Source organism: Schistocerca americana, chromosome 4 (genome assembly GCF_021461395.2).
Source record: "Schistocerca americana isolate TAMUIC-IGC-003095 chromosome 4, iqSchAmer2.1, whole genome shotgun sequence".
NCBI lineage: Eukaryota > Metazoa > Arthropoda > Insecta > Orthoptera > Acrididae > Schistocerca > Schistocerca americana.
This window is the reverse complement of record NC_060122.1, coordinates 292,274,300-292,301,171: the sequence shown is the minus strand read 5'-3', so window position 1 is coordinate 292,301,171 and position 26,872 is coordinate 292,274,300. Positions and strand designations below refer to the sequence as shown.

The window sequence follows — 26,872 nt, the reverse complement described above, 5'->3', positions numbered from 1 at the left end:
TTCATGGGATGAATCCATAACCTCCTAGTTCTTCCGTACTTCAAAACTCGACGAGTTACTGCAGAGTCAAAACAATACCAATAAAAGAGTGAAGACATTGTTCTACACGACAGCACAGACCAGCTAAAGGCGAGCAACTGTTGACTGCAGCTGCGTTTTCTACTGACTTGCTTGTCAGCTGTCGAAGGGTGGAGATCTTTTTAAATTTATTTATTTGGCCTCCCGCCAGCCATTTAGCCAAAGAGTGGGGATTACATTGACAGTGCAGCGCAGCCCGCCAAGGAAGAAAAAAAAAAACAATGAAGAACAATGAAACGTACATCTGTGCCGATCTACAGTAGTTTCATTAACTCTCCATTATTTTTTCTGTAAAAGTAGACAACGAGACTACAGAATTGCGCTTCAGTTATCTTTTAGTTCGAAATACGAAATATACATCATACTAATTGTATGATGTTGATGACAAATAATTGTTTGTCTTTTGTGATGCAACATGTGGCCAATTATAAAAGCATAGCAGATGATTGTCCAGTAGCCGAGGGAAAATTTTTTATACATTTGGATTTATCTAGGGAATGAGACCATTAAAAAAATAAGAGGGACCGGCACTAGGTCTGCGCTGATCACTAGTAATTAGTTTTTTTCTGTCCTGCATTATATGACTACACTAAACCAAGCTGTAACCGCGCGAACTCCGTGGCTTGCGGACGCGGTACTGACGCCACTGAATAGCTCGCATTACTTGAGACCAGAGACAGATATCAGTATCATTATCATTTCAAAAACTTTTTGGTACTTTTAGCTACATTTCATTCCCAACAATGTATGGTCTAAAACTGATCTAACAGTAAGCTACCCGCTACATAACTTTTTCACTACAAGATTTGTAAATCAAGTGCACAACGTTGACAAATAGTATCATTTCACAATGACTGTTAAGAAATATGGAAAGATAAATGATTCAATACGAAGCTAAGATGTTGCACTACCACGTGTACAAAAATCAGATTCTTTAGCCGCATACTTTCTTCAAAATCGGTTGGGAAGCGTTACGAAACTAAGAAATCACGCGAAACGAAAAGTAGACTTTTTCTTTTTTTACGACGTAAGTAATGCTTTTAAGGAAAAAATAAGTTCATAAAACGATGTGGCGAAGTCTCATGTGATGCCGAGCGGTCTAAGGCGCTGCAGTCATGGGCTGTACGGCTGGTCACGGCGGAGGTTCGAATCCTCCCTCGGGCACGGGTGTGTGTGTTTGTCTTTAGGATAATTTTGGTTAAGTAGTGTGTAACCTTAGGGACTGATGACGTTAGCAGTTAAGTCCCATAAGATTTCACACACATTTGAACATTTTTGAACTAATGTGATGGTGTGGAGTCCGTTATCCTATGGTGCCCGTCCACCATTAGCATTCCCAGCGGGCTCCGTGACAGACGTGCGGCACATGGGTGACGTTCTACAAGCGGTAGCTCTGCTCTTCGTGAACGCTCACACCGACGTCCTATTTCAACAGGACAGCTGTCGTTTTCATACCGCTGCAAACTCCCCGGGCTGCGTTGGACACGCTGACATGGCCAGCCGCATTCACCAATCTCTCCCCGATCCAAAATGTGGAGGATGCTACAGAACGTGTCATTAGGATTCCACCTCCACCCACCAATCAGTGGGATCTACGCGCTCTGCAAGCAGCATGGGATGGAGTATCACATCATTTCGTATGTGTGGTACCAACGTCCACCTGCCTGCCAACAATGATCGCAATCCGCCTTGTCCTTTTAGGTGCAGCTCTTTTTATGACGATGTTTGTACATGTACATGTACGAATTCACATTGAAATCCGATCTTGTCTTACTTTGTCAGGCAAGCTATCTGCTAGTGATGGGACACAAAGCAAGTATAGAAAATTTCGTTACTACTACCTTCCAAAAAATTACAAGAAGCCAGTTACACAGAAGAAAGAATGGGAGAGGGAAGTTATCTACATACATTGATGTGAAATTCAGACCACCTAAAAAAGAAAGGAAGCTTAGGGTTATACGTCCTGTCGAAGACGAAGTCGTTAGAAATTAAACGCAAGCTTCGACTGGGGCGAGTTTGCGAAGGAAATCAGCCGTTGACTGTCGCAAGAACCACCTAAGCGTTCTCCTTAAACGACTTAGGGAAATCACAGACAGCCAATATTTGTATGGTCGGATGGGGATATGAATCACCATCTTTTAGAACATAATATCAGTGTCTTCCCACTACGCCATCTCGCTCGGTGTATATTATAAATGTAGTTTACAGGACGAGGTCGGCTAATTCCTCCGAACTTAGGACCGACTGAACCAACGTGGGTAATACAGGCCGAAGAACTGCAGTCCTTGCTTGCACAGCCACCTCGGATCACGCCCCCCCCCCCCCCCCCCTCCGATGAAAAATGTACCCGCACACTATGATGGATGGTCTCAACCACAGCACATCCTGCTGTTAAGCACCCCTTATCACATTATCATCCCACTCTGGGGCGTGCTGGAAGCCAGTGGTGGAGGGAAACCACAAACAGTTGCCCAGAATTCATTGCTGGTTTTCCTGTATACTTTGTACGTGTATCACTGTGTCACGTGTGACAATGCTGTAACGGCACATTTTAGTAAAAATATTAAGGCTGTAACTCATGTTGTATCGTGACTTTCGAAGCTCTCTCAACATGTGAACACGAGTGTAGGACGGGGTAAAACAACGGCAAACGACAACCGCTGATATCTGGCCCATCATACGAAGTGGTCAGGAAGTTTGAAAAGCTTGTGAGGGTGTTGCAGCGCAGGTTGTGCCAAGAAACAATTGTTGCGCCGTTTCCGAGTAAATTAGCATTGAAGTTACCCAATCAGGCCATTGCGAGCGCAAATTCAAGCAGCCAGACAGAGACGATGCCATCAAACGTAGTCATCGTTTGGTTTCCTAAAACCGAACAGTAGAGCGATACAAAAATTGGACGTGGGACGGTAGTAAGGATCTGGCCCGAGCCAAAGGCTGATCATTAAATGTATACGCACTTGCGAATGTGGACAACCATCAGCTGAAGAGTGGATACATTGCACACCACGAGTTAGGACATGAGGTTAAATGCAGGGTTACAAAACGCGTCATCTGCGGCAGTTCAGTCATTGGTCACTTAAAATCAGCTGTCGAAAGATCATCGCCCAATTACGTCATACGAATTCCGTAATTGTAATCGTGCTACAGGTTAAAGTTCATAAATTGGAGATTATTTTCAAAGAACCGTACTTCCAATTTTGTACCTTTGAAGGCTCGTTTAATGCTACGGTGGAAAAGTGCGAACTTTGAAAAGAAAAAAAAAATGAGCCACCTGAAAGCACTTGGCAACGCATAGCAGACGTTCAGCGTTGCCAGCTGATTGCTTTGGAGCAGGAAAAGTGATTTACGGCTTGATAGGAGCTGATGTGAGTCAGTCCCTGCTCGCATCTGCCTGATAACCGATAACGTTTACTGTTCCGGTAGAGTTACCTGCTACAGCAGAATATGTGGGTCACGCATTTGTTTATTAATGTGTTGCCGCTTCTATATTTCACTGGAACAGCGTCTTGTAGGAGCATGACTAGGCAGCCATTCAGTCTGAGGTTTTTCTGTGATATTCCTCGATCACTTGAGGCGAATAACGGCGTTTCCTTTCTAGTAGCAGGTTGTTTTCTATCGCGAGAAATTAAATCTCGCGTCAGGTTTCTGCGAAAGTAGGTGTCTTGTTTTAGTGGTCACTTGACTAAAGTTTCTTGTCTGTTCTCCAGTATAGCAATTCGCCTTTCCGATTTGCTCTCTTTTCACGACAGTGATTAAAGTATGTTGATTTATTGCATAATGGGCCAGGTGGGTGGCTGTAATAATAGTGTGCGGGACAAGGCAGCTCATTTTGAGTAGCGAAGCGTGATTTCTATTCATTGCGCATCAATGTGACATACTAACTGGGCTTAAAAAAGTCCCTCAGGTTCATGTACCATTATTGTGTGTCACTATTTCTAATAGAATTCTATACACGATGCTCATAATTGTGCGCGAAGCAGCAAAGCAAGTAGACTTTAAACCTAGTCCTATTCGGAGCGCATTTAACTTACCGGAGGCTCGTAACGTGATTGATTCCCGGAGGCTCGTAACGTGATTGATTGCTTCAGTACGGCTGCTGAGGACGCTTCCGTTCGCCTTAGGCCAACTGACCCAGTGCTCTGTCTAGAATGACAGGGCATTAAATCCCAGTCTCCATTTCTTTTCTTCTTTGCTTAAGATTAGCAAATAAATAAATAATTATCCCCGACTTTGCCTACACCACGATCCGTCCTTCGCCGAACAGTGGCAGTCTTTGTGTTTGTACAACTTTTCACTGCCGAACGAACTGACTTGTCCAGTCACCGTGAGCTACATGGTTGTATGAGACTGTCACGAATAAGCCACCACACGGCTCATGCTAAATGTTGACGAGGCAGCTGTACTTCAGTAAAGAACTAATTTCAAACGTCAGTATTTCAACTCGCAATTTTTTTAAAGGGACGATGCAACTTTGTGTCAGTACTACTCCATCATTCCTGGCAGCTGGACTTCGTGAAATGCGCACGCGCAAAGAAAAACCTCGATTTTTTTTTCCCGACGTATCTCCGAGACTAACAGTTCGATCCGAGTGTACCACGTGTTGCCCTCAAAATGAAAATATGTGTTACAACTTTTCCTGGGATGGACTGAAAAGGGCTGTTTATGGACGACTGATCCACCAACCACTCTGAGGGATCTACGCCGAATCGCCGTTGAGGAGTGTGGCAATCTGGACCAACACTGAGTGCCTTGATGACCTTGAGGGTAGTACGCCACGACGAATACAGCCTAATGTTTAAGGCAACCTTCGCGACAAGCGGGAAATCCACGATCGAGTCCCGGTCTGGCACAAAAATTTTCACGTCACCAAAAGGTAATACACCTGTACTTAACACAGCTGAAGCCATCTTACTCGCGTTCAGTGAATTTATTTCTAAGTAATTTCGGATCGCAATCTTTCGTCAATAATGTTCATCGAGACATGCAAGTAAAAATTTTATTGCATACTTTGAAAATGCTACACGCAACTGATCTTTCCATGAAAAGAACTCCGGCTCCGTTTGATACTGCCAATTCTGTTTTTCTGTTCAAATGGAGAGCTGTAATTTTGGCAGCATTTCAGAACGCTTCAAAACAGCAGTAGAATGATACAATGTTTGTCAACGACTCCAGTGTTGCGCATTGAATAATGCGTAGACTGGAGGTCCAGAGTGCCACTTCTCAGCAATTTCACTTCTAATGGCAAGTACATATCCTAGAAAGAGATGACGTTTGCTTCGTAACATTTAGCATTTTTCTCGCCTTTTGTTGCGAAAAATTTTGCTTGAAGTTTTAACAGTTATAATCTTCTTTTCTAAACATGTCGCATACTGTTAGTAATACCATTGTTAAATATTTAAAGACACTCTTGTTCCAATATATCGAAAGACACAAGCCTACACCTAATAGTAATACTGCGGGGGAATATGAAACGGAGTACGCACGTGGAATAAATAGTAGGGAAGGTTAATGGACTACTTAGGTTTTTTGGAAGTATTCTGTAAAAGTGGATGACGTTTATTAAACATGGTTTTTGTTGAGGAAACTGTCTGAAAAACGTCAATCAGTTTTTTTATAGTATCGTAACAGATCGACGTAACCGTTATGAATGCGTAACAGAGATGTTCAGGGAAGTTACAAGCAAGTCTTTGAAAGACGAGAACAAAGTTTGAGATCCGGTGTTAAATGTATGCTGCACTTCTGCAGCATTTATCGTACACGATTTGGCCAAAAATATGGAAATATGGCGAGAAATGCATGCTTACTGTTGCTAGCCAAGCCTGCAGGTTGCGTGGTTGTATCTGACCACGAACGGCACCTGTGCAATGTCCTCAACACGTTGCGTCAGTCGTGTTCAGAACAGTGTCCTGTGCAGTTGTGAGTGCATTATATCGGAGCTAAGTGAATTCGAACGTGGGGAAATTTCTGATGCTTCCGTAACCTAGGGAACCGAAGTGATTGATGCTTCTAGAGGCACCGTATACTAGATTTATACCGCAAACAAGTTATGGCCGACTTTACGAGGGGCGTTTGAAATGTCCTTGCAAAGTCCGAGAGATGGCACCACCGGCGCGTATCGAGGTCATGTTTAGTTAATAGCATCTTTGGAAAGAACGCACACCAAGTTTCAGCCATATTGGTCTATTTCTTTGTGTTTGGCATTCATGCGAATCAAGGAAATCGAATGATTGTCAAAAAATGGACGAAAAATAATTTCGTGTGGTGAATACACAGTCCTTTATGAAAGGCAAAGCGCCTCAGGAGACTAAACAGAAGCTTGATAAACATTACGGTGACTCTGCACCTTCGATTAGAACAGTTTATACGCGGTTTCAAAATTTTCGTATGGCCATATGGGCACAAATGATGCTGAACGTTCTGGACGCCCTGTGGAGGTTACGACTCCAGAAATCGTTGATAAAATCCATGATACGGCGATGGATGACGGAAGAGTTAAGGTGCGTGAGATTGCTAGTGCTGTGGGCATCTCGAATGAACGGGTACATAATATTTTGCATAAATATTTGGACATGAGAAAGCTATCCGCAAGATGGGTTCCGCGATTGCTCATGCTTGACCAAAAACGGAATCGTGTGAAGTGTTGCAAGGATAGTTTGCAGCAGTTCAGGAAGAATCTGCAAGACTTTAAGCGTCGTTTCGTCACTGTGGATACATTACTATACTCCTGAGACCAAACAAAAATCCAAACAATGGGTTACCAAGGAAGAATCTGCACCAAAAATGGCGAAGACCATTCCTTCGGTCGGAAAGGTTATGGCGACTGTTTTTTGTGATTCGCAACGGATAATCCTCATCGACTATCTGGAAAAGGGTAAAACTATTACAGTTAAATATTATTCATCGTTTGAAAACCGAGCTGCAAGAAAAACGCCAGCGATTGGACCGCAAAAAAGTCCTTTTCCATCACGACAATGCACCAGCACACACCTCAGCAGTTGTGGTCGCAAAATTAATGGAAATAGGATTCCATCTCGTTTCACATCCCCCCTATTCTCCAGACTTGGCTCCCTCGGACTACTATTCGTTCCCCAATTTGAAGAAATGGCTGGCGGGACAAAGATTTTATTCAAACGAGGAGATGATTGCAGCAACTAATAGCTATTTTGCAGACTTGGACAATTCCTATTATTCGGAAGGGATCAACAAATTAGAACAGCGTTGGACGAAGTGTATAAGTCTAAAAGGAGACTATGTCGAAAAATAAAAAAGGTTTACCCCAAGCATGTAAGTAGTTTTTATTTTTGCACAGACTTTTCAAACACACCTCGTACGTTCCAAGGGTGAAACATGGCCGGGGCTCGGTGACGACTAGATAACCGTATCACTACTCTGCAAGACCGCATTACTGCCAAGGATTGTGTGACCATTTCGGATGGTCAGTTCTATCCCATGGTACAATGTTTGTTCGCCAAAGGTGAAGCTGCGTTCCAAGACAACTCGCATCGTCCAGGACTGGTTTTGTGAGGACAAGGATGAATTGCCTTGGCCACTATAGTCACCAGATCTCGATATTATTGAGCCTTTTTGGTCTGCTTTGGAGAGAAGTGTCCGTGATCGCTATACGTTTCCATCACCACCGTTATCTGAACTTGCAAATATTTTGGAGGAAGACTGGTATGAGTTCCTTGAAAACCATACAGGACTTATATTTATCCATTTCGTGACGGGTGGAAGTTGTTTTGGATGCCAACGGGTTTCCTACACGGTGTTAGACATGGTAATGTGCTGTGTTTTTGGTGTTTCCATGTTTTTTTTTTTCCATTCCCTGAATGTCTCACAGAGGAAAGATGAGCATGGCGCGTAGGAGCCATGCATACAGACATCTTTCCCTTGGTCCGTACACAAACTGAGTAGGACAGAAACATGATACAGTATAGTAGCTGCAGAGTGTATAATTATGGAGATGTTAGAAAGTTGCGAGTACCTACTATTAAGAAAAATACTCAACTATTGGCGTAATATCACTTGTCGAAGATCATGCTTCGTTAATTTCAGCCGTGAGATACTCTGTGTAATGGAAGGTCGGGCAGTATTGGACAGCGAATTGCTTTGTACAAGAGCTGTTTCCAAACTAAACTCCTGCGATATTGAAAGCACTTGTCGCGTCACAGCAGAGCGAATTATTGAGGAAAAAAACCGATCACGCAATTTTGAATCAAAACTAGTGCTTTCCCGATTGGCAACAGGTTGCCTGTTTCTAGGAAAGTTGCGTTTGGTTTGCAAGTAAATACTATTATATTTTTATCGTATATTTAGACACTGTAGCCTCTGACAATGCCTATCCCAAGTAGTAACGACGGGAATGTTAGACTAAAACAGCGGTACGTTAAGGTAGCTTTCGGCAAAGCAATGTCGGGCTGTGCCGGACAAGACAGGAGCAAAAAAAATAACTTTTTTTTATCAGGCAAATATGGAAAAGTTACGACAATAATAGGATTAAAATAATATGAAGGAAACCGTAGAAAAAGACAGACGTCTTGAAATGAAAATCAGGGAAGCAGATAAAAAATATTCAGTTCGGAGAAGTACACAGATAACAGACATCAAGCTGTACAGGAAAACAAGGAGGTGGCCACGAAATTCGTTGTAGGGAATAACAAGAATTTTCCGAAAACATTCAATAATGGACAGGAAATAATATTGTTCAAGAAGAAGATTCGATTCAGTGTTATGCTTGTGAGGATTGGGGCCATGAGAATGGTGCCCATCTAAAGTTGAACAGTCTTTTATATATGTATGCTAAATGTATCACAACAAGCTAAATCAATATTTTGATTTAGGCCTATACTGTTGAAAACTAACTTAATAACTTTATTAGAATTTTTCCGTATTTCAGTCAACGTGAAAAATTAGTACTAAGATACACTCCTGGAAATTGAAATAAGAACACCGTGAATTCATTGTCCCAGGAAGGGGAAACTTTATTGACACATTCCTGGGGTCGGATACATCACATGATCACACTGACAGAACCACAGGCACATAGACACAGGCAACAGAGCATGCACAATGTCGGCACTAGTACAGTGTATATCCACCTTTCGCAGCAATGCAGGCTGCTATTCTCCCATGGAGACGATCGTAGAGATGCTGGATGTAGTCCTGTGGAACGGCTTGCCATGCCATTTCCACCTGGCGCCTCAGTTGGACCAGCGTTCGTGCTGGACGTGCAGACCGCGTGAGACGACGCTTCATCCAGTCCCAAACATGCTCAATGGGGGACAGATCCGGAGATCTTGCTGGCCAGGGTACTTGACTTACACCTTCTAGAGCACGTTGGGTGGCACGGGATACATGCGGACGTGCATTGTCCTGTTGGAACAGCAAGTTCCCTTGCCGGTCTAGGAATGGTAGAACGATGGGTTCGATGACGGTTTGGATGTACCGTGCACTATTCAGTGTCCCCTCGACGATCACCAGTGGTGTACGGCCAGTGTAGGAGATCGCTCCCCACACCATGATGCCGGGTGTTGGCCCTGTGTGCCTCGGTCGTATGCAGTCCTGATTGTGGCGCTCACCTGCACGGCGCCAAACACGCATACGACCATCATTGGCACCAAGGCAGAAGCGACTCTCATCGCTGAAGACGACACGTCTCCATTCGTCCCTCCATTCACGCCTGTCGCGACACCACTGGAGGCGGGCTGCACGATGTTGGGGCGTGAGCGGAAGACGGCCTAACGGTGTGCGGGACCGTAGCCCTGCTTCATGGAGACGGTTGCGAATGGTCCTCGCCGATACCCCAGGAGCAACAGTGTCCCTAATTTGCTGGGAAGTGGCGGTGCGGTCCCCTACGGCACTGCGTAGGATCCTACGGTCTTGGCGTGCATCCGTGCGTCGCTGCGGTCCAGTCCCAGGTCGACGGGCACGTGCACCTTCCGCCGACCACTGGCGACAACATCGATGTACTGTGGAGACCTCACGCCCCACGTGTTGAGCAATCGGCGGTACGTCCACCCGGCCTCCCGCATGCCCACTACACGCCCTCGCTCAAAGTCCGTCAACTGCACATACGGTTCACGTCCACGCTGTCGCGGCATGCTACCAGTGTTAAAGACTGCGATGGAGCTCCGTATGCCACGGCAAACTGGCTGACACTGACGGCGGCGGTGCACAAATGCTGCGCAGCTAGTGCCATTCGACGGCCAACACCGCGATTCCTGGTGTGTCCGCTGTGCCGTGCGTGTGATCATTGCTTGTACAGCCCTCTCGCAGTGTCCGGAGCAAGTATGTGTTCTTTTTTCCATTTCCAGGAGTGTATATAATTTACGTCTACTTTAGTTTGATGTTTATAATCATTTTCTGTCAAATTAAAACTTTTTATAACGAAAATGACTTTTTTTGCTCGTTGCAATTATCCAAAAAGTTAAACGACAAAAATATAAATGGTGGACAAATATTTTAAAAAAATCAATGAACGTATATTCTTATGCCATTGATTTTTATAATTCTATTAAGTAAGGTATCATAATCTTTTTTAGTGTGCAGAATGATCCAATATAACATTTTTAAAAACATGTAAACTCGCAAAATCTTACTTGTCTGAGAGTAACAGACCTTCCCCTACATGGAGCCGAATTATCATATGAACAGGGAGCAACCAAAACCTTAGAAGAAAGCTATGTTGTCGGATACGGTAGCCTTAGTGCCGTAGATCACGCGACGAGAAGTTATTTGTCCCTCCCTCGCGTAGAGTTAAGGCAGTCGGCTAGCCAGATATTCTGATGCCTACTACCATGGGTGTTCACGAGTTAGCCCTTTCTCCCGTATAGATCAGAAAAAGCAGGGGTGCATTTAAGCGTTGCCGATGATTTCAAAGTTAGTTGCCACAGTTGCACGGTAATGTGGACGTAGCATAGTATCAAAATGGCTGGCTTCTGCAGTCAGACTTCACCAACGTGGCGGCTGGTATCTCTCCGTACCAGCTTATCTGTCGGGACAGATTTGCGCTGTTGTGGGAAGCGATAACCGAGCGATCTCGCGATTAGCAGGAATGCGTGTAACATGAGCAATTACCGCCGGGTACACGATGGCGTCACGCCGCGAACTGCTACAAACAAAGGCTCCGCGCTCCAGATTCCTCTACCACAGGCGGCTCAGCGCTGACGCCCGCCGCACCAGGCCTCTCAGTCCCTTCACTGTTGAACTCGTCTGCTTCTTCTTCTTCTTCTTCTTTTTCTTCGTCCTCTTTTGTTTCTTCTTTGAGTGATAGGCAGAGGAAACGTCGCTTTGTTACAAGGCTCTTCCCCAATGGACCATCTCGGTTACGCTCTGTCGACAATCTGAAGCCATCTTTAAGTTTCTGCGTAGACCACTGCATCAATCATCCTCAGCCCTCCATTCCACGGCGAAAAAAGTTCCCGTAGGTAGAAACGTCGACAGTGAGTTTCCAGATGTGCAAAATGTGGTCGTCAGGCGAGAGGCATCCAATTGAGTCATTATACACTGAAGAGCCAATATCGTGTACGCCCCCGCGAGCACGCAGAAGTGCCGCACCACGTCGTGGCGTGGACTCATGTCTGTAGTGCTGGAGGGAATGGACACCATGAATCCTGCAGGGCTGTCCATAAATCGGTAAGAGTACGATGGGTAGGAGATCTCTTCTGAACATCATGTTGCAAGGCATCCCAGATATCCTCAATAATGTTCATGTCTGGGAAGTCTGGTGGGCAGCAGAAGTGTTTAAACTCTGAAGAGTGTTCCTGGAGCCACTCTGTAGCAATTCTACACGTGTGGGGTGTCGCATGGTCCTGCTAGAATTTGCCAGGTCCGCCGGAATGCACAATAGATATAAACGGATGCAGGTGATCAGACAGGATGCTTACGTACGTGTCACCTGTCAGAATCGTATCTAGATTTATCAGGGGTCCCATATCACGCCAACTGCACACACCCCATACCATTAAAGAGCCTCCAATCAGCTTAAACAGTCTCCTGCTGACATGCAGGGTCCATGGTTCATGAGGTTGTCTCCACACCCGTACACGTCCATCCGCTCTATACAATTTGAGCCCACATCTCGTGGTCGTGCGGTAGCGTTCTCGCTTCCCACGCCCGGGTTCCCGGGTTCGATTCCCGGCGGGGTCAGGGATTTTCTCTGCCTCGTGATGGCTGGGTGTTGTGTGCTGTCCTTAGGTTAGTTAGGTTTAAGTAGTTCTAAGTTCTAGGGGACTGATGACCATAGATGTTAAGTCCCATAGTGCTCAGAGCCATTTGAACCATTTTTTTTATACAATTTGAAACGAGACGTTCGATCAGGCAACATGTTTCCGGCCATCAACAGTCCAACGTCGGTGTTGACGGGCCCAGGCAGGGCGTAAAGCTTTGTGTCGTGCAGTCATCATGGGTAGACGAGTGGGCCTTCGGCTCCGTGCCGATGATGTTTCGTTGAATGGTTGTACTTCTGTCACGTCGAACTATTCTCTTCAGTCGTCGTTGGTCCCCATTTTGCAGGATCTTTTTCCGGTTGCAGCGTTTGTCGGAGATTTGATGTTTTACCGAATTCCTGATATTCACGGTACACCCGTGAAATGGTCGTACGAGAAAATCCTCACTTCACTGTTACCTCGGAGATGCTGTCTCCCATCGCTCGTGCGCAGACTATAACACAATGTTCAAACTCACTGAAGTCTTGATAAACTGTAGCAGCAGTAACCGATCTAGCAACTGTGCCAGACACTTGGTGTGTTATATAGGCGTTGCCGACCGCAGAGCCGATTTCTGGCTGTTTACATATCTCTGTATTTGAATATGCATACCTATGCCAGTTTCTTTGGCCCTTCAGTGTATAAGAAAGGTAAACGTGCTGGTGCCGGTCGCTGTGGCCGTGCGGTTCTAGGCGCTTCAGTCTGGAACCGCGTGGCCGCTACGGTCGCAGGTTCGAATCCTGCCTCGGGCATGGATGTGTGGGATGTCCTTAGGTTAGTTAGGTTTAAGTAGTTCTAAGTTCTAGGGGACTGATGACCACAGATGTTAAGTCCCATAGTGCTCAGAGCCATTTGAACCAAACGTGCTGGTTAACGTCCCCCAGGGTAGCTAAACAACGTTATCTGGTTAATTGTTTTGTTTTATTTTCCTTCTGAACGAAAAGATATCTCGGTAGTGATGATAAATTAGGTACCGTGTACAGTAGCATGAGAAAAAAAAATGACAATTATGCTCGTAAACTCTTGTTTGTGTATTACCTTTTTATAGATCTTTATTACTTATGCATATGTTTGTAAGGCTCAGTAGTTAAGTGGGTTAGTTTGTTTTATTCGAACCGCGTATCAATGAACCTTGTTTTGTGAAAATTAATATTAACTTCCCGACACAGTCAAGTTCAGATTCCAAAATCTTGTCGTAGTGCGGGAAGCAAGTGAACGGTGGACACGTCCGATGCTGATGTCCACAAACAGGTGTCCGGATTCTTTTGGTCGGAGAGTGTATTTCAGAGATACCTGACAAGCAAACAGCCCAAGCCGTGTCAGCTAAAAAGACCTTCATCAGGCCGTGAGCCAGACGATTAAATAAATAACGCAAAAATTCAGGCATCACAAAAGATGGGATTAAACGATGTTGACACGCTACGTACCTGTCGTTACCCAGAACGCGGTGACTTGCGGAGTAGCGATTTAAAAATAGTACCTATTCCTCGAGCAAAGTAACCGCGGATACCTGGCAGTTGGTCATTAGAAGCACGTAGTTGCTAGTGCAACCAGACACACAGTGCAAGCATCATTTTCGCTGAACTGGTGGACAGAAATGCTTGGCACGCAGGAGACGGCAGCACGAGATGTGCCAAGAAGAGCGTGGCTTTGCGGAACGGCGAGCTGCGTGTCTCTCCAAGTCGTGACGGTCGCTGAACTTTGAAGCTGGTTCTCCCCCGCGGGAGCAGGGCGCGAAGCCTTGGCGTTGATGCGCTTTCTAAGCAGAAAAGATCTCTGCAAGCCATCTACAGCATGTATCCGGACCACCATCCGAGAACAGGGTTGCAGGCACAAAGAAGTCCGACAGGAGTCACGTGAACGCGACAGTCCACTGCAGACAATAGCTATGGTGCTACGGACTATATAAATCAAATTCAGAACATTTCATACCACCTACTCAGATCAAGTATTCTAGATTTCCTAAAAATGTGGACGACCGCGCATTTTGATTTCCCGATGTTATCGAGCAATGGACAACTCATTCGAAAGGACAGGAAATGATGCACAGGTTGCTTCATAAACGAACTCAAAATTCATTGAAATTGATCATGACGTATAAACAACAGTTGCGGTTACGTACTCGAAATTTTTTTGCGAATATCTAAATACACTGCTGGCCACCGTAAATGCAACAGCCTGAAGGAAGCATCCGAATCAAGTGAAATTTACACCATGGGTTTGCAGCGATGAGATATGCAACTGATTAGAATTTCAGCGCAGACGCACATCACGCGCGCCTGTGGCGCCACCTCATAGCGCCATTTAAGGCTTGGCGATTTCGACGAGTGTACGTTCGGCACGTGTGTTTACCTTGTGGTTGTTTCACAAGACGATCAGTTATGCCTCGTAGACAACAGCGAACATCGTTTGATCAAGTATCCGAGTTCGACAGAGGAAGGATAGTGGCTTACCGAGATTGTGGATTATCATACAGAGAAATCGCTAGTCGTGTTGGACGAAACCAAACAACTGTAATGCGGATATGTGACCGTTGGATGCAGGAGGGTACGACGGACCGACGTGGTCCATCGCATTCACCTCGGTGCACCACTGCACGTGCTGATAGGCAAATTATGCGCATGGCAGTGATGGACCGCTCAGTGACATCCCGAACAATAGCACAGCACATTGCGTCTGTAACGCATCACCCAGTGTCTGCGCGTACCATTCGACGCCGTTTACAGCAGAGTGGCTGTCCGCAAGACGTCCATTGCTTCGTCTACCATTGACGCAGAACCACAGACGTATCCGTCGCCAATGGTGTGATGACAGACGGATGTGGACGGCAGAATGGAATGACGTTGTCTTTACTGACGAGGTACGCTTGTCTGCAGCACCACGATGGTCGGATTCGAGTGTGGAGACACCGTGGAGAGAGGATGCTGGACAGCTGCATTATGCACCGCCACGCTGGTCTTGCACCGTGTATTATGGTATGGGGCGGTATTGGATATTACTCTCGCACGCCTCTAGTACGCATTGCCGGTACTTTAAATAGCAGGCGCTACATATCCGAGTTGCTGGAGCCAATTGTCCTTCCTTACCTTCAGGGCTCGGCCACAGCCATATTTCAACAGGATAATGCGCGACCACACGTGGCACGCATTGTCCAAACGTTCTTCGTCAATAACCAGATTGAATTGCTTCCCTGGCCGGCTAGCTCTCCGGATCTTTCGCCGATAGAAAACATGTGGTCCATGGTTGCTCAACGAGTGACCCAGATTACATCCCCAGCTGCCACACCAGATGATCTTTGGCAACGTGTGGAAGCAGCTTGGGCTGCTGTACCCCAGGAACACATCCAACGTCTCTTTGACTCAATGCCGAGACGTGTGGCAGCGGTGATCTCCAACAATGGCGGCTACTCTGGCTACTGATTCTGGCAGCAACCACATGTCACAGACGTCTGTAAACGTAATCATTTGATACTTGGTCAACATGTTATCTACAAAATAAATTTTGTTGTGCTACCTCTTGTCTTTCTTGGTGTTGCATTTACGGTGGCCAGCAGTGTAGTATCGTCCTAAGAGCTCTTTTCGGTGGTAGGTACAGAAAACAAAATTAGGAAGGAATATTAGGACATAACGTGCAGTTGACGGCAAGGTCATTAAAGAGGGAACAAAACTTTGCAAGGATTTTCAAAAGAACCATTCCGGCATTTGTCTTAATGCCAGGTTCTCATTCAAAATGGTCGAAAATTAAATTTTTTTATTGCATTTTTCGAAAGGTACATGTGTCTAGAAAGTTCGGAAGAAAACGTTTTTTAATGCGTACGTTATGCGTTACAGAAGTTTCTACAGCCCATTGGTCCAAGCAGTGTAACGGCCGATGTGGGACAATCTCAGCGGGAGACATCCGGCTCAGGAAGAAAACTTGTCGTGCCGTGACGCGCGTGCACAAAAGATTTATGCTGCAGTATGCATGCACTCGTAGTCCCGAAAACGTTGGCGAACAATGTGTGCAGGCTGCCGAACGCCGGCCGCGGTGGTCGAAGGTTCTAGCCGCTGCAGTCAGGAACCGCGGGACTGCTACGGTCGCAGGTTCGAATCCTGCCTCAGGCATTGATGTGTGTGCTGTCCTTAGATTAGTTAGGTTTAAGTAGTTCTAAGTTCTAGGGGACCGATGACCCAAGATGTTAAGTCCCATAGTGCTCAGAGACGTTTTGAGCTGCCGAACGCAGCGTATCCACCTCAGTCAGATCGACTTTTCTCGTCTCGAAGAATGAGGGAATTACTCTCTAGGAACAATTCGAGGTAGAGAAAGGGTTGATGTACCCTCCTGGAATTGCAGACTAAACGTAAGTAACGAAAACATTTTTTCAGATTAAATTTTGGTCAAAACTGGTAAAAACATAATTTTTGGTCAGCCATATTGGATTATCCATTTTGCATTTTGAAAATCTGACTTCAGATTTGTGTTCAGCGATACCAAAGATATGTAATAACACGCAGCTTTTATGCAAAATGAACTAATAATACATACAAAAGCTTTCCCTAACCTTTAAACAGGTTTTTTCTCGAAAAAGAATTTTTCAAAACTGCGTGCAGCATTAAAGAAAAACGATTCAAACTATTAACCTTTGACACGCGAGAAGTGAATACTTTTCTTGGGAGCTTATATTAATAAGACTTACATGAAATTTGTTAATACTAAAATTTTTTGGTAAAGCTGTAAGAATGAGAGAAAAAACTAACTCAAAGTTCGAGTTAGCACAATATCGTTAAATTTAAGATTATTTCATTGCTGTTATGTATAAGCTCCCACAAATTTAATGTAGTATCGACTGATGTTACCCATTTTTGATTTCACGTAACTCATAAGGGGCTACACTGCACGCAGTCTGCGTACTTCAGATTCGCAGGTCCTTGATCAAAACATATTTACGGGCGCCATTTTGTCTGTTTATTGAAAATCTAAATAAATTTCAAACTATGATCAATCGTAAACCCCAAACAGACCCTTTGTATGTCTTTTCATTGTCCCAAAAAAATTTCCAAACTTAGCCTATTTTTTGCTCATTTGAATGAGAACTTGACCATATGCGATTTACAGAAACTACATAAATATGGATGGCCAGATGGGGAATTTGAAGCGTCATTTTCCAGAAGCGAGTGCTACGTGCTGACCACTGCACCATCTCTCGGTGCTAGGGATAAAAGTCAAGGAAGTATCAATAATAGTAGACTGACGGAAGAAAAAATTGCGACACCAAGGAGTTGTGGCACATGAACGAAAGTTGATAGGCGTGTTTCCGCATCTGAAGTATGACGTCTATTCAAATTCCGCACCAGTCGCATAAGAGCGACTCTAATGCAAATCAGGTTTGCTTTCAATAGACACTGCAACGGTCGTGAGCGCTAGTTACCTTGGAGATAGGACTGCGCGAGTTGATATTAGTCAAGAACGCCTCTGAGGCGAGAAAGACGCCATTCTCAACACCTCACCGAGTCTGAACGAGGCCGTGTAACAGGGTTACGAAAAGCCGGATGTTCCTTCTGCTATGCTGCACTAAGACTTGGCAGGAATGTAGCCACTGTACATGGTTGCTGGCGGTGGTGGTCATGAGAATGTACGGTAGCAAGGAGACCGGCCTCCGGAAGGCCATTTGGCGCTACCGAGAGGGAAGACCATCGTGTTCGGCGTAAGGTCTGGCGCACCGCAGTGCACCTGCAGCAGCAATTTGAGCCGCAATTGGCACCACAGTGACACAACGAACTGTTACTAACGGGTTACTTCAAGAGCAGCTCAGAGCCAGACGACCTGTAGTGTGCCTTTCACTGACCCCAAACCACCGCCATTTGCGTCTTCAGTGCTGTCAAGCGAGAGATCGCATGAGGGCTGGATGGAGGTCGTGTTTTCTGATGAAATTTGATTCTGCTTCGGTGCCAGTGAAGGTCGTGTGTTGGTTAGGGGCAGGCCAGTTTAGGACTCGCCACCAACCTTTCCGCGTACTAGACATACACCTGGAGTTATGGTCTGGAGAGCGATTTCGTATGACTGCAAGAGTTCTCTCGTGATCCCAAGCTCGCTGATTGCAAAGTTGTGCGTCAATCTGGGTTATCGACCTGTTTTGCTGCCATTCGTAAACAGTATTCCAGGGGGTGTTTTCAGACAGGTTAACCCACATATCGTTGTTGTAACCCAACATGCTCTACAGTGTGTCGCCATGTGGCCTTGGCCTGACCAATAACCAGATCTGTCTCCAATCAAGTACATATGGGACATCAGCCGACGACAGCTCCAGCGTCATCCACAAACAGCATTATCCGTCCCTGTATTGAGCGACTAAATGCCATAAACATGGACCTCCTTCCCATAAACTTACTTCCGGCACCTGTACAACACAATGTATGCACGTCTGCATGCTTGCATTCAACATTCTGGCGGTTACGTCGGTTATTAATGTAGCAGCATTTCACATTTGCAACGGCTCGTTTCGCGCTTACATTAACCTGTGATCTTGCAAATATATAACGTTATGTAGACAAATGTATTTCCAATATTTCATTACTCTGCATTAATTAGTTTTTGGTTTTGCGATTTTTTCCGACAGTGTACATCCAAGCGCAAGTAAGAACAAAAACGACAGCTATCTAATTGTTTACACCTGCGTTACTCTCTTGCTAACTAAAAGACTAGATTTGGCCGCTATCAGCAATTGGACATGTTGACTTTTCAAAGAATCTGTCCGCCTTGCCGAGCACTGTTTCCACATTTTGTAAGATTTTGAAACTGTTTCATTGTTTGTTCCTATGATCACATTTACACAGTTGACTGGCTGTGAGAGAGCCTGCGAGCAGACAGCCACAATCTTGTGAGAATTTCTTTCTGTGTATTAGTATATTAACGGGAAACATTTTATGAGTATTAGCTTCATTTCTAGGAAAAATAATTTGTGTAGTAGTTCGTAACCTGGCATTTTTGAAAAATTGTTCTAGGGAACAACGACCTTATAGTATTATAATTATTTAGTAAACACAGTCGTGGTCGCTTATAAGTTGTTACTTTTTATTTGCTGATCGATCTACTACAAAGATCATCATCAGATCTACATTTTTTGGTGGTAGTAGGAATCTCTGACGTGGAGCAGGCTCGTCAGTGCTGACGTTGTTCTCAATGACAGCACGGACATGGTAATAAACATGATTCGCAACGATAATAATAACTATGGCCTTACTGTTTTGACTGTTGAAGCAACAGCTTTTTTTCTAAAAATATAGGCTTTATCTGTTTTCATTGAAATTCAGCTGCAGACTGCTGTGACAAAAGTAAAAAAGAACGATACTTGGGAAGATAATTGTGAAAGAAGGGGTGCAAGAATTAAAGTGAGAGTGGAAGAAAGAGAATTACGTTGGAATGAAGCATTTTTTACCTCGGCAATAAGTTAAATCGCCGATATATAACTCCATTTATAAGTGTGGCATTATTTTTATCACTATTGCTAACGCATGCACACATTGCAGTTGACTGCTTCTTTACTAGGACTTTTTTACACATTCCTCGTTGAGCGCCCCTAACAAACAAAAAAACGAACAAACAAATACACACACGCACACATACATACACACACAATTTCCTACCGTTAACAAAATTTATTCGTGGTTCATTTAATTTATTAAAGTGCAATCTCAACAATTTTGTCTGTATTTCCGCCCTGCACCTACGTCAACCGGTAGCTATACTAAATGCTACAACTTATCTTTCTATTCATTAGTATTTACCTTCAATGATCTTGGGGAAACAGGCTCCGTCCTCGATTACGTCACTACTGACTGGACACCAGACCTGCGAAGAAAGGACAGAAACCATAAGTTTGCAGATCAAGTTAAAAGTATAACAGTATCCTCTTATTCTTTGTAAATCTCGCGAAAAATAAAGCTTCGCCGCAACGACAGGTAGATACAAATACAAGTTTGATTTTACCCATAATGGTTTCGAGGAAATGGTGTTAAAATCAACGTTAAAATGTAGGCTTAGCGACCTATTAAACGCGAAGGCACTAAAACTGACGCATTTAGAAGGTGCAAGCCTTCATCATCATAATTACTGTACAAGAATCACGTGAAAGTGATAACGATAAAAATATTGAAAATTCGTATTGACTTCTCATGTAACCAGGACACGCGTTATCTTTGCAAACGGATCTGCGTTGTGGATGGACACAGTTGGGAAATAAATAACTGTCGAGCGTCAACTGCTAACCTTGCACCAGACTCTGGTCATCCGTAAATCAATATGCATTTCGTAACCATCTTCCAGTACATAACTGTGTTGTCTGCATACAATCCCACAGAGCTACAGACGTGGTAAAAACATTACAGCTTCCTGTTCGGTGGGAACTTAGAAGCAATTTGCATGTGGCACTCTCCAATGACGCGAATCTAAAATTAGTGCGAGCAGATTCGCTACTGAAATTGGACGCGCTGACTGCCAGGTGTAAGTAATAGACTAGATAGTCAAAAAATGGTTCAAATGGCTCTGAGCGCTATGGGACTTAACTGCTGAGGTCATCAGTCCCCTAGAACTTAGAACTGCCTAAACCTAACTAACCTAAGGATATCACACACATCCATGCCCGAGGCAGGATTCGAACCTGCGATCGTCGCGGTCGCGCTGTTCCAGACAGTAGCGCCTAGAACCGCTCGGCCACTCAGACCGGCGATAAAGGAAGAATTCCAAGCTTGACAATGCATGTTTGCTGCTGGGGTTTCACTTTTGGCGGTGCCTAATGGCACAGAAACTTCGAGGTATGTGATAGTACAGGGCAATATAGGTATTTACATGGCTGACAGTATGTGTTTTAGTACTGCGATGTATTGATTTGTTTCTATGTTTTATGCCACTTGATAATGAGCTAACGCTGTCCCAAAACATGTTGTGATAAATATGTCACACATACACTGAGATGACAAAAGTAATGGGATACTTCCTGATATCGTGCCCTGCGTACAGCAGCAACTCGACGTGGCATGGACTCAATAAGTCGTTGTAAGTCCCCTATAGAAATACTCAGCCATGCTGCGTACCATAAATGTTCGATGGGATTCATACCGCACGGTCTCGGTAGCCAAATCACTCGCTCGACTTGTCCAGAACATTCTTCAAACGAATCGCGAAATGGTGTGGCCGAGTGACGTGGCGCATTGTCATTCATGAAAATTCCATCGTTGTTTGGGAGCATGAAGTTCATGAATGGCTGCAAATGGTCTCCAAGCAGCAGAACATAATCATTTCCAGTCAACGATCGATTCAGCTGGACCTGCGGAACCGATCTCTTCCATGTAAACACAGCCCCACCACTATGGAGCCTCCACCAGGTTGCACAGGCAGCCACACTCGAACCCTACTATCAGCTCTTACCATTTGAAATCACGACTCACCTGACCAGCCCACGGTTTATCAGTCGTCTAGGGACTAACAGATACGGTCACGATCCCAGGAGAAGCGCTGCAGGCGATGTCGTGCTGTTAGCAAATCCACTCGCGTCGGTCGTCTGCTGCCAGAGTCCATTAACGCCATATTTCGCCGCACTGTCCTGACGAACAGGTCCGTCGTACGTCACACACTGATTTCTGCGGTTAGTTCACGCAGTGTTGCTTGTGTGTTAGCACTGACAACTCTACACAAACGCTGTTGCTCTCGGTCGTTAAGTGAAGGCTGTCGGCCACTGCGTTGCCCGTGGTGAGAGGTAATGCCTGGAATTTGGTATTCTCGGCACACTCTTGACACTGTGGATATCGGATTACAGAATTCCCGAGAGATTTTCGAAATGGAATGTCCCATGCGTCTAGCTCCAACTACTATTCCGCGTTCAACGTCTGTTAATTCCCATCGTGCTGCCATAATCACGTCGCAAACCTTTTCATGTGAATCACCTGGTTAGAAATGACAGCTCCGCCAATGCACTGCCCTTTTATACCTTGTGTACGCGATACTACCGCCATCTGTCTATGTGCTTATGGCTATCCCATGATTTTTGTCGCCTAATTGTAAACCAATGGGGGCAGTATTATTCTCCGGGGAACGTTCACCTGAGCTTCGATAGGACCTGCGGTAATAACTGAAGGCGAATACCTGTGCTGCAACGCTCGCTGAACATAAGATTTGTGCACAGCAAACGTAGCATCGGGTCGTATGTGGGGACACTGGCAGACGCCTTGCCGTCTCCTGTCGCCAAGGGCAAGGTCCTGACCGCCACAGCCGCGCCACCGGCTGAGCGAGGTCGCCCACTACACTGCACTGTACCGTGCGTGCATCGCTTTGTAAGCGCCGCCGGTTCTCAGCCGTCGCGGGGACGCTGCACTCCACGACAATGCGACATTTAGCTCCCCTTCAAACCTCATCCCTAAGCGAGAAAAGTTTTTCACGGCTGACTTATCTGCGAATGTTTGTTGCTTTCGATTCAGGGAAGGCAGATACGGAAAGAATAAACATTACGAAACCAAAACAGATTATAAGTAACATAGGAGAATGCAGGCAGGTGATGTCGTCCATAACCGTCAATATTTGGACATGAGTATAAACTGCCGCTTTCAAGGCAACTGCAGCAAGTAAGCGCTGTGCAAGCGAATTTAGAACCACGGTTTCCAGAGAAACTCCGGTAAGACACACACACACACACACACACACACACACATACACACAGGCGGCCGCGGTGGCCGTGCGGTTCTAGGCGCTGCAGTCCGGAACCGCGGGACTGCTACGGTCGCAGGTCCGAATCCTGCCTCGGGCATGGATGTGGCTCTGAGCACTATGGGACTCAACTGCTGAGGTCATTAGTCCCCTAGAACTTAGAACTAGTTAAACCTAACTAACCTAAGGACATCACAAACATCCATGCTCGAGGCAGGATTCGAACCTGCGACCGTAGCGGTCTTGCGGTTCCAGACTGCAGCGCCTTTAACCGCACGGCCAATGCGGCCGGCTGCATGGATGTGTGTGATCTCCTTAGGTTAGTTAGGTTTAAGTAGCTCTAAGTTCTAGGGGACTGATGACCTAAGATGTTAAGTCCCATAGTGCTCAGAGCCATTTGAACCATTTTTGAACACACACACACACACACACAAACATACATACAGTAAACATTAGCGCATCACAAAACAGTGATGGCCTACGTCAAAAATTATCGATAGCGAAATCAATAATCAATGGCTGAGATAGGATTAACCCTGATCCTATGTTTTTGGTCAAGGAGGAGAGCTGGATTCCATGCACAATTTAAACAAAAACTGCCAACGTTACTTGTTAATTTAATTTCTACTGATTCATTAATACCACTTTCCCCATAGCTGGAAGTAGATGCTAGATTCTACGTGTTTTATATTCTGCAGGATGAACGGTGTCAAGGCAATTTTCTGCAATGGCGCATTTGCTCAGGCTCGGTACACCAGTCCTCCACAGTCCTGATGTTATGTTATGTTGTGCTAACCGGGGACCTAGAAACGACGGAGAGGCTCCGTCCCCGCCGCAGCCGCAGTGCTCCGCAACCCCACGACGACTACCGCAGTCCACTTCAACCCTCCGCCGCCCCACACCGAACCCAGGGTTATTGTGCGGTTCTGCGCCCTGTGGACCCCCCCAGGGAACGTCTCACACCAGACGAGTGTAACCCCTATGTTTGCGTAGTAGAGTAATGGTGGTGTACGCGTACGTGGAGAACTTGTTTGCGCAGCAATCGCCGACGTAGTGGAGCTAAGGCGGAATAAGGGGAACCGCCTAAAAACCATCTACAGACTGGCCGGCTCACCGGACCTCGACACAAATCTTCAGGGCGGATTCGTGCCGGGGACCAGGCGCTCCTTCCCGCCCGTAAAGCCGTGCGGTAGACCGCATGGCCAACCCGGCGGGCCACAGTCCTGATAGTCTGACCAATGTATGGTATGCCACAATTGCAAGGAATAAGATGTACATCCGTCTTATGCAATCCAAGATCATCTCAGCGGAACCTAAATGGCCCCTGATCTTAAACGGTGGTCGAAAACCACATTTCACATCATGGCAAAATACGACCAATTCTGTTCGAAATGCTCCCTGCGTTAGGCAAGAAGGCTGTATCATCATCGTTCACACGATGCGCAATTGGTCGATAGGGTAACGCACTTGTGATCTGTCTTTCACGGCAACCATTCTGACGAAAAGTGACCACGAGGTGGGTTAACTCAGCCGACAAACCCCCAGGGTCCGAGATGACATGGGCCCTGTGAAGTAAGGTACGCAGTACTCTTTCATGTTGAGCCAGAGGGTGACAACAGCCAGCCGTTGTCAGCCTGCAAATACAAGCGAGTGTGAGCAGGCTTCCTATAAACTGCATGTCCCAACGTACCACCAACTTTCCTCCTTATCGACACACCAAGGAAGAAAAGACAGCCATCCTTTTCCACCTCCACCGTGAAACAAATATTCGAGTGACTGAATATAGGTGTTCAAAAAAGTCGTTCATATTCTCACTGCCATGAGGCCAAACAACAAAAGTATCGTCCACACCGGCCGCAGTGGCCGTGCGGTTAAAGGCGCTGCAGTCTGGAACCGCAAGACCGCTACCGTCGCAGGTTCGAATCCTGCCTCGGGCATGGATGTTTGTGATGTCCTTAGGTTAGTTAGGTTTAACTAGTTCTAAGTTCTAGGGGACTAATGACCTCAGCAGTTGAGTCCCATAGTGCTCAGAGCCATTTGAACCATTTTTGTATCGTCCACGTATCTGAAAAAACACGCAAGTTTCGAAGACGTCGACTCCAAGGAACGTGTCTCGAAGCCTTCCATAAAGAAAGTGGCGATAATAGGTGACAACGGGCTTCCGATCGTAATTCTATATGTCTGCTCGCAGTGCTGGTCACTGAATTAAAAGTAAGTAGAAGTCAACATATGTCGAAATAGGTTCGTCAACCCAACACCAAACCTAACTCCAATCACCCGTAACAAATCAGACAGGGGAACACGAGTGAAAAGAGAGACCACATTAAAATTTACTAGAATATCAGAGTCATTCAAAGGCATTCCCTCTAATCGACGTAAGAAGTCCGCCGTGTTCTTATTGTGATGCTCTCACCGACCTACAATAGGGCTCAACAGAGGAGCTAGGTGTTTTGTTGCACGATGAGTTGGAGCACTGATGTTACTCACAAACGCCCACGTACAAACACACACAGAATTTAACCAACATTTTATCACTAGATGGCGCCGTAAGCGGCAGAATATGTAAAATAACAGAAGCGAGGTACACGGCTGTTCCTCAGTTTGTGTCTGATTCAGTTTGAGGTCCTCGGCATGAATGTCTCAATGCAGGATCTCGCGCTGCTGGTAAACGTCGTTTACAAGAACGGTGACTATGCGCCATTAGCCCTGCATAAGTTCCGGGCACTCAGGAGTGTGATGTCTGCTACGTGTCTGGAGAAAATGATTACGAAACTCGAAAAGACAGATTCTTCTGAAGTGCAATGTGGCAGGAGGAGGAAAACAACCGTATAGAAATTGCAGATTCTTCCACGCAAGCTAATTATAAGAGGGCTGGAACGTTAATAGTGGCAACTATTTATTTACAGCTCGTGCAAAATAGATACGTGTTCCAAAGTTTACTGACCTTCAAAGTAGTCACAAGCATTGGGTATAACCCATTGCCAGCGATGTGGAAGTCGTAGGATACTCTTAGCAGTGGCAGTTGTGTTGACATTTCGAGCGGCGCGGTCTATTGCCCGTCGAATTTGTAGCAGTTCTGAAGCGAATGCCGTGAAGTGTTTCCTTCAGTTTAGAAATCGAGTTGAACTTACGAGGGATTAAGTAAGGGAAGTGCAGTAGGTGGTATAGCTCCTAGCAGCCCCATCAGTCAAACAAATCAGTAACAGCTTCCACTGTACGTGCTTGAACACTGTCCTGCAAAATGATGGTCAGGTCCTGCAGAAAGTGTCATCACTTCTGTCTCTAAGCTGGTCATAGGTTGTGTTCCAAAAATGAATAGCACAGAGACAGAAGTGATGACACTTTCTGCAGGAAATTTTGTTGCTTTCAGATGACAAGCCCAAAACGCACCGTAAATTTGTTATATGACGCAATCTTACTGCCAGTAATCCTGCAGATTCAACCGCGATCAATCACGTATTAGAGATAAGGAACAGTTTCCGAACTGCTTTGCCGCTTTGTTAACCGCGACGCCCCTTGGAATGAATGAACTGCTGATGGCGTTATGTGAGGCATGTAAATAGAAAGATGGAAGAGAGTGGGACTGGTGTACGCCTGCAGAACACCTGCCATCATGTGTAGCGCCAACAGTGCATTAGAGGAACAGCTCGAAGACAATGGTTCTTTCAACATGACAATTCCCCCCTGTCATAGAGCAGCATCTGTGAGGCAATGATTTATAGGCAGTGACATTCCTCAAATCCACTGGCCTGCCCAAAATCCCGATCTGTACACGCTGGAATACCTTTAGAATGAGTTAGAACGTCGGCTTCGTTTCACACCCCAGCGTGCAACATCACTACCTTGTCAGGTTTGCTCTTCTCCTTAAGAAGACCGGACTGCCATTTCTCCAAAGACATTCACATACCTCACTG

At 45.5% G+C, this 26,872-nt stretch overlaps 1 protein-coding gene across 4 annotated transcripts in view; it reads right to left on the bottom strand.

Moving 5' to 3' along the window:
- LOC124613949 (myosin heavy chain 95F) overlaps positions 1 to 26,872 on the bottom strand; it is a 400,236-nt gene that overhangs the window by 298,025 nt on the left and 75,339 nt on the right. For all 4 annotated transcript variants that reach the window (XM_047142716.1, XM_047142717.1, XM_047142712.1 and 1 more), the window contains exon 2: positions 20,048 to 20,111. The gene's annotated coding sequence lies outside the window, so the exon portion shown is untranslated. The remainder of the gene's footprint in view (positions 1 to 20,047; positions 20,112 to 26,872) is intronic.